Here is a 9,268-nt window from a genome sequence, read left to right as displayed (position 1 = left end):
TTAATAAAATGTTTCATTTAGCTGAATGTAAAACCTCGAGAACTGGTGGTCTGATTCCTGAATTTAGAGTTGCATCTCAAACATATCACTTAAAATTATAGGTTATGACAGTTGTTTAAATAACTCAGCTTTATCAACTACATCGGTCAGAACAGTGACACTGCTGGCACCTGAAGAGCTGCCGGTCCTCTGATTGGCTGATGGCTCTTGGAGGCGGTATCTTCATCGTCAAAGCCCAGGAACCCTGAAGGAAGACAACAAACTGCCTGATGGTCATTTAAATCCAGTGGGACTCCTAGAAATGGCCAAACAGGATTGTCTCTGAATTTCCAGTTGGTGGTCAGGGCTAACAAGAAGGCTATTAAATACAGCCCTAGGTAATTTTGGAAAATCATAACCAGTGCATCCCCTATCTCTGCAGCTACTTCTTTTAGAACCCCAGGATGTAGGCCCTAGAGTTTCTCCAATACTTTTCCTCTGCTGATCTTAATAATTTAAAATTCTTTACTCTTATTGAACCCTTGGCTACTCTCTATTTCTAAAATGTAATTTGTGTCTTTTTAAGACAAGACATAAAATATTTGTTCAGTGTCTCTGCTGCTTCCTCATTTCCCCATGAAAATAAACCACACCCCCTCCTCCCCACTGCTGCCTCTCAGGAACCAACATTTCTTTAGCTACTCTCTTCCTTTTTATCTGCTTGTAATAGCTCTTGCAATCTGTTTTTATATTCCTGGCTAGTTTACTCTCATCAGCAGATCCGTTGCAGAGAGTCATAGTGTCTGTAAGGGGGTCCCTCACCGTGTATACATCAGCCGGGAGATGCTATTCAGCTGTTAAATCTGCTGAGCTTTAATTCTGATTAATGAGAGACAGAGTAAAGTTTTTAAACGGAGATAATTCCAAAAATAAAACAGCTTCTGATTTCTAGCTAAAACTCTCAGCTCTGCAGATGCTTTTATTCTTCATGGGACTTTGTTAAGATAAGGCTGTGAAACATCCCTTTACCAACATGAGTGCCAAGAATTGAATGACTGATATTTCGGAGTATCTATTGTATAGGTACTTTGGGGAAGAGATGGTGGCATAGTGGTAATGTCACTGGATGAGTAATGCAGAGGCCCAGCCTAATCCACCATGACAGCTGGTAGAATTTAAATTCAGTTATCTGGAATAAAAAGCTATTCTCAGTGACAATGACCATGAAACCATCATCGATTGTTGTAAAAACCCATCTGTTTCACTAATGCCCTTTAGGGAAGGAAATCTGGCGTCCTTACCCAGTCTGGCCTACATGTGACTCCAGACCCACAGCAATGTCTCTGAAATGGCCGAGCAAGCCACTCAGTTCAAGGGCAATTAGGGACGGGTAGCAAATGCTGGCCTTGCCAGCGACGCCCACATCCCATCAAAGAATAAATTGGGAAAGGTGACGGCTCTCAGGATTACTGGGATATTGTTCCTGCTATGGTCAATGTGCTGCTGTGCGGCAAATTTAAAACATTGGCCTGAATCGTTGGGCGCGTGCGATTGGCGGGCGGGGGAGAGGACAGGAAATGGGCCATCGGCCTCCCCGACTGCGATTTTCACGCCGGCCAATTACCGGGCAGCGCGCTGACATGATCAGTGCTGCCGGGGGCGGGGGTGGGAAGAAGGGTGCTGATGTAACCGAGAGTGCGGGCGTGCGCTTGGAGAGAGCTCCCTGAAGGCAGGCAGCTGCCCGAGGGCGCTGCAGACCCTCCACAGAGTAAAGGAAATGACAAAAAAGCTGCAAAACATGTCCACGCAGCACAATCAGGCACCTGGAGGCAAACCTCATAAACAAAAACCAGCCCCCAGGTATCTCTTCTTATTTTATTTCCCCGCGGAGACCTCATCCCGCCCTGGGTCGAGGTTTGAGGAAGAATGTGAACGCCGCCTGGGAGAATGACCCGTCCGCCAACTGCAAATGTGACGGGCCACGGAAAATCCCTGTTGGTCGCGTCGTTAATGGGCTTAATTGCCCCTTAATTGTTGGCAGGCGAGCTTCCGACCTAGTGAAATGTCACACGTGTGTGTGCGATGATGTCGGGAGCGTCCCGGCCTCACCTCGCGCTATTTCATGTCCGTTCAGGTCGGGCATGCGTCTGCCCGCGGGCCATAAAATTCTGGCCACAGGTTTTAAACTTGCCTTACTCTATAAAATCCGTCCTCAACCATTATGTCTGGTATCAAAGGGATTAATGACCAGGGACACATGTTGCGAGAGAGTGGATGATATTTGGCTGATTTTAAAAAAGTACCAAAGACGTAAGCGTTTCCAGCCCTACAGAAGAAAATTAACTAAAGACAACAATTGGCAGATGAAGGAATTTAAATGGACATCGAAGATATATCATAAAGCAGAGTTCAAAGCATGTCCTTGAACAAAATCATCAAAGGAACATTAATGAGAGAAACATCCATGGCAATAAATAGTGAGAGCTGGAGATCACTCCAAGGACCCATGGGCCTCTCCCACCTACCGATGTCTCAGTCATTCCATCCCCATCACTGATCAGATCCAATCTTTCCACAGCTATCCTACTGATCAAGGGAAAATCCATTCCTCCCTACAGGGAAATAGTTCAGCTTTTGATCTCTTTACTCTCTACTGATCCCTAAGAGACTGCTTTCTCACTCAATCATTAATCATCCAAACCCCTGAATGGTTAGAGCACAGAACGGTTAGGCCATTTGGCCCGTCTTGTCCATGCTGGTTCTCTGTAGAGTCCGGCAACTCTGCGGGTTCCACTCTCCCGCACTTTCCCCATAACCCAGCAATTTATTATCCCTTCTGGTGCTGATCCGATTTCCCTTTGATGGAAGCCATGATTGAATCCACTTCCCCCACATTCTCCGGGAGTGTTTTCCAGATCTTAGCTGTCAATCAGTGTCCTCTGCTTCTCGACCCTTCTGCCAGTGGGAACAGTTTCTCCCGCTCTACTCTGTCCAGAGCCCGCATGATTTTGACCACCTGTATCACATCTCCTCGCAAAATTCGGTGCTGTAGGAAGAGTAACCCCATTTTCTCCAATCTGTCTATGGGACACAAATCCCATATCCCTGGCACCAGTCTTCCAAATGTTATGTGCATTCTAAAGGCTTCACATTCTTCCTAAAGTGTGGCACCCAGAAGTGGACGCATAAGTATCGGCCCAACCTGCTCAACCTTCCATCATAAGACAAACTCCTTCATCCCAGGAATCAGCCTAATGAACCTTCTCTGAACTTCTAAATACATATTAATGACTTGTGTGTAAATTGCCAAGTTTGTAAGTGACACAGAGCTTGAATGAAAGTGTTATGAACTGTGAGGAAGACAGTGATCGACTTCCAGAGGGACATAGGCTGGTGGAAAGTCCTGACACGTGGCAGATGAAATTTAATGCAAAGACGTGTGAAGTGATACATTTTGGTGGAAATATACCTGTGGGTACATGTTTTTTTTAATTCATTCATGGGATGTGTGCTTCACTGGCTGGGCCAGCATTTATTGCCCATCCCTAGTTGCCCTTGAGAAGGTGGTGGGCGAGCTGCCTTCTTGAACCACTGCAGTCCACGTGGTGTAGGTACACCCATAGTGCTGTTAGGAAGAGAGTTGCAGGGTTTTGGCCCAGTGACAGTGAAGGAACTGCATCTCAGCAGCGATTCAGAAATTAATCTTTACAGATGTGGGCTTAACCATGCACTGGAAACCTGCCGATTTAAAGAGGCAGAATGCCATGACTGCTACAGGAAAGGGTACGTAATAAAGCAATTCAGGGTGAAATTGAGACAGCCAATCAGACAGCAGACCAAGATGATTGAAGTGCACAATATTATTGATCTGAAGCTGCTGATAATGATATCTATTCCCTATACAATGTCAAAGCAGCAAAAACTGAACCAATAATCGTCACCCCTCATGTAAAAGGGAAGCCTGTAGTCATCGAGGTAGACATGGGAGAGTCGACCACGTTGGTGGGAGAATACACATTTAATTATCAAAACGAGCCATTGAATCTGGAGCAAACCACAGCTCAACTGAAGGCGTCCACTGGAGAGTCAAGACAGATAAAAGGCATTGGCACCGTCCCTGTGTCCTTATGGCAACAGACATCCCAGCTGCCAGTGATCATCATGACAGATGAAGGGCCTGGTCTTCTGAGCCGCGATCAGTTACAATAAATTAAGTTCAACTGGTCAGAAATAGTTCACTTGAGAATAGGAGGAATTTCTCAGCTGTTAAGGAAGTACGACAGAGTATTTCGTGATGAATTGGGAAAGATGAAAGGCTTACAAGCAAAAATATATGTAGATTCAGGGGCGACACCCTGTTTCTTTAAGACTAGACCTGTGCCTTATGCCCTAAAGGAGAAGGTGGATGCAGAATTGTGCCATTTAGTGAAGCTGGGCATCGTCCAGCCAGTCCAATTTTCAGAATGGGCAGCGCCCACACTCCCTGTGATGAAACAGATCAAACTATTCCCATTCGCGGAGGCTACAGCTGAGCTAGCTGGAGGAAAATCCTAAACCAAACTGTACATGAGTCATGCAAACCAACAGCTAGAGCTGGACAGCAAGTCTAGAGGGTATGTAACCATCAACACACACAAGGGCCTGTACCAATACATTTAGCTACCCTTTGGTGTATCATCTGTATGTGCAATCTTCCAAAGGACCATGGAAAGTCTATTGCAAGTACTTCCCCGCGTAGTGGTATACCTGGATGATGTCCTAATCACAGGGTCAATGGAAGCCGAACGCTTAGTCAACCTAGAGGAGGTTTTAAGGAGATTTTTGGAAGCTGGTGTATGATTGAAGAAAGAGAAATGTACCTTCCAAGTGACAGAAGACGCTTACTTGGGTCACCGAGTGGATGCCAAAGGGTTGCATCTAGTAGAGGAGAAAGTCAAGGCAATCAAAGAGGCATCCGCCCCAACCAATGTCACTGAACTCAAGTCTATTTTGGGAATGAAAAATGATTATGGTTGCTTCTTGCCAAACTCGTCAACAGTGTTAGTATCTTTACACTGCTTATTGAAAAAGTACCATCGTTGGTCATGGAATGCACAATGAGAAGAAGCCTTCATGAAAGTCAAGAAGCTATTACATTCATCATATCTACTAGTACATTATGACCCATCAAAAGAATTAATATTAACCTGTGATGCATCTCCTTACGGTGTGGGAGCACTGTTGTCACACAGGATGGAAAATGGTTCTGAAAGGCCAATCGGCTATGTCTCCAGAACCCTCTCTGAAGCCATGAAGGGTTATTCACAACTTGAAAAGGAAGGTTTATCAGTAATATTTGGAGTGAGGAAATTCCACCAGTAAGTATCTGCACGGACGACATTTCACCAGAGTGTCGGGTCATCAACCATTAATGGGTTTATTCAGTCAGGATAAAGCCATTCCACCAATAGCCTCAGCAAGAATTCAATGATGGGCTTTGATTTTATCAGTGTATGAGTATTCCTTTATGCACCGTCCTGGTGTGCATATTGCAGATACAGATGCACTCAATCATCTCCCATTACCAGGTAGCATTGTACATGCTCCAGTGCCACAAGAAGTTGTGCTTGTGCTGAATTTCTTGGACTCTTCACCAGTATTCACGAAGCAAATAAGAAATCGGACAAACAAGGATCCAATTTTGTCAGAAGTCTGAGACCTGGTATTACAAGGATAGTCGAATTCACCAGTGTCTGAAGAGATAAGACCATTCCACGCCTGTAAAACAGAGTTAAATTGTCAAGATGGAATCTTGTTATGGAGATCAAGAGTCATCGTCCCTTCACAAGGAAGGCAACCACTCTTGATAGATCTTCACAGCACGCATCTGGGCATGCTGAAGATGAAAATGCTTGTGCAAAGCTGTCTGGTGGTCAGGCATAGACAGTGATATTGAAGCCATGGTCAAGCACTTTCTCCAGTTTCAGCAACAACAGAAGTTGCCTGTTTCAGCTCCACTGCATCTGTGGCAGTGGCCTGTTGGCCCCTGGGTTAGATTACATATAGACTATGTAGGTCCATTTTTAGGTCCCATGTTTTTATTGATCATCGATGCACATTCCAAGTGAATGGATGTGTATGAAGTTAGATCACTGGCATCATGCGCAGCTATTGAAAAGCCTTGCCAATGTTTCAGTATACATGGCCTAGCGGAAGTCATTGTTTTGGACAATGGTCCTGCATTCGCTAGTACAGAATTTCAGAGATTCATGAGTTAAAATGGAATGAAACATATTAAACAGCACAATATCATCCCTCATCAAGTGGGTTAGCTGGAAGAGCAGTGCAAACTTTCACATCAGGAATGAAGAAGTTTTATCTGAAGATACTTTAGAAACTCGACTTTAACACGTTCTTCTCAATTATAGTATGAGTCCTCAGCAACTACGGGTTCAACACCATCTGAACTCGTGATGAAACATCGCCTTCGTACAAGGCTAGTCTGGTGTTTCCAAACTTAAAGAGGAAGGTAGAGAAGAATTAGAGTAGTCAGAAATTAAATTACTGTTTTCATAGTAAAGTTCAAAGATTTTTGTGTGGAATTTTGGAAATGGACCTAGTTAGGCTCCTGGTATAATTGTCTCTGAAACTGGACCCTTGTCATTCCAAGTGGAAGCGAAAGACCAGATTGTTTGAAAACATGGGATCATCTACGGAGTAGAGAGACATTCCCAACAACCAGCTTTTCCACCTGTAATTGATGTCAAACCTTTAATCCCTGAGGTGACAAATCGACGGGAGACCTGATATCTCTGTTGAATTACCTATCCTGCACTACCACTGTCTAAAGATGTCCCTGATGCTGCTGTTCCTGATCATGTCAATCCAGTGGGAGAATCTCAAATGGTAGAGCTACACTGGTCTATCCAAATTAGAAAGCCACCTCAGAGATGTAATCTTTTATCACATGACCTGTGTATATGTATATGTTGTGGATTAAAATATTCTTTGTAAACAGGAAATGTAAAACAGCTAACGGGGGTGGGAGGAAATGTAATGATTGTAGGTATAACCTTTCCTACTGCCTTCAGGGGTCACTTGATTGTTCTGACGAATGAGCTCTAAGCCCAGGTAATCCTGAGAGCGGAGCTTTCTAGTCGTGGATCTGGTTCAAGCATGAAACTTCAAAAAGAACTCTGTAATAAAGTTATCTGTTTCAAGTAAGAAACCTGTCTGGCACATCAAGTTCATTACACGCCCCATCAGTCTACTCTCGATCATCAGCAAAGAGATGGAAAGTGTTGTCGACAGCGCTGACGACACTTACTCAGCAATAACCTGCTCTTGCATGTTCAGTTTGCATTCGTCCAGGGACACTTGGTTCTAGAGCTCATTACAACCTTGGTTCAAACACGGATAAAGAGCTGAACTCCCGAGGTGAGGTGAGAGTGACTGCCCTTGACATCAAGGCAGCATTTGACCGAGTGTGGCATCAAGGAGCCCTAGCGAAACTGAAGTCAATGGGAATCAAGAGGAAAACTCTCCACTGGTTGGAGTCATAACTAGCACAAAGGAAGATGGTTGTTGTTGTTGGAGGCCAATCATCTCAGTCTCAGGACATCACTGCAGGGGTTCCTCAGGGTAGTGTCCAAACCCCAACCATCTTTAGCTGCTTCATCAATGACCTTCCTTCCATCATAAGGTCAGAACTGGGGATGTTCACTGATAATTGCACAATATTCAGCACAATTCGCAACTCTTCAGACATTGAAGCAGTCCATTTCCAAATGCCGCAAGATCTGGACAATATCCAGGCTTGGGCTGATGAGCGGCAAATAACATTCACCCCACATGAGTGCCAGGCAAGGACCATGTCCAACAAGAGAGAATCTAACCATCTCCCTATGATTTTCAATGGCATTACCATCACTGAATCCCCCACTATCAACGTCCTGGAGATTACCATTGACAAGAAACTTAACAGGACCAGCCATATAATAACTGTGGCTACAAGAGCAGTTCAGAGGCTAGGAATCCTGCAGCGAGTAACTCACCTCCTGACTCCCCAAAGCCTGTCCACCATCTACAAGGCACAATCTACAAGAACAAAGATAAGTACAGCACAGGAACAGGCCCTTCAGCCCTCCAAGCCTGCGCCGATCATATTGCCCGTCAACTAAAACATTTTGCACTTCTGGGGTCCGTATCCCTCTATTCCCATCCTATTCATGTATTTGTCAAGCTGCCTCTTAAACACCACTATCGTACCTGCTTCCACCACCTCCACTGGCAGCGAATTCCAGACACTCACTACCCTCTGCGTAAAAAACTTGCCCCGTACATCTCCTCTATAGTTTTCTCCTCTCACCTTAAATCTATGTCCCCTAGTAATTGACTCTTCCACCCTGGGAAAAAGCTTCTATCTACTCTGTCCATGCTACTCATAATTTTGTAAACTTCTATCAAGTTGCCCTTCAATCTCCGTTGCTCTAGTGAGAACAATCCGAGTTTCTCCAACCTCTCCTCATAGCTAATAACCTCCAGACCAGGCAGCATCCTGGTAAACCTCCTCTACACCCTCTCCAATGCCTCCATATCCTTCTGGTAATGTGGTGACCAGAATTGCACGCAATATTCCAAGTGTGGCCTAACCAAGGTTCTATACAGCTGCAGCATGACTTCCCAGCTTTTATACTCAATACCCCTGCCAATGAAGGCAAGCATGCCATATGGCTTCCTGACTACCTTATCCATCTGCGTTGTCACTTTCAGTGACCTGTGGACCTGTACACCCAGATCCCTCTGCCTGTCGATGCGCTTAAGGGTTCTGCCATTTACTGCATAATTCCTGCCTGTATTAGACCTTCCAAAATGCATTACCTCGTATTTGTCCAGATTAAACTCCATCTGCCATTTCTCCACCCAAGTCTCCAACCGATCTATATCCCGTTGTATCCTTTGACAATCCTCTTCACTATCTGCAACTCCTCCAACCTTAGTGTCGTCTGCAAACTTACTAATTAGCCCAGTTACATTTTCCTCCAAATCATTTATGTATACTACAAACAGCAAAGGTCCCAGCACTGATCCCTGCGGAACTCCACTAGTCACAGCTCTCCATTCAGAAAAGCACCCTTCCACTGCTACCCTCTGTCTTCTATGACCAAGCCAATTCTGTATCCATCTTGTCAGCTCACCTCTGATCCCATGCGACTTTACCTTCTGTACCAGTCTGCCATGAGGGACCTTGTCAAAAGCCTTACTGAAATCCATGTATGTAACATCCACTGCCCTTCCATCGTCGATCATC

This window comes from Cetorhinus maximus, unplaced genomic scaffold, assembly GCF_964194155.1.
Source record: "Cetorhinus maximus unplaced genomic scaffold, sCetMax3.hap1.1 HAP1_SCAFFOLD_540, whole genome shotgun sequence".
NCBI classification, from domain to species: domain Eukaryota; kingdom Metazoa; phylum Chordata; class Chondrichthyes; order Lamniformes; family Cetorhinidae; genus Cetorhinus; species Cetorhinus maximus.
The sequence above is the reverse complement of the archived record's forward strand: the minus strand, read 5'-3'. Positions refer to the sequence as shown.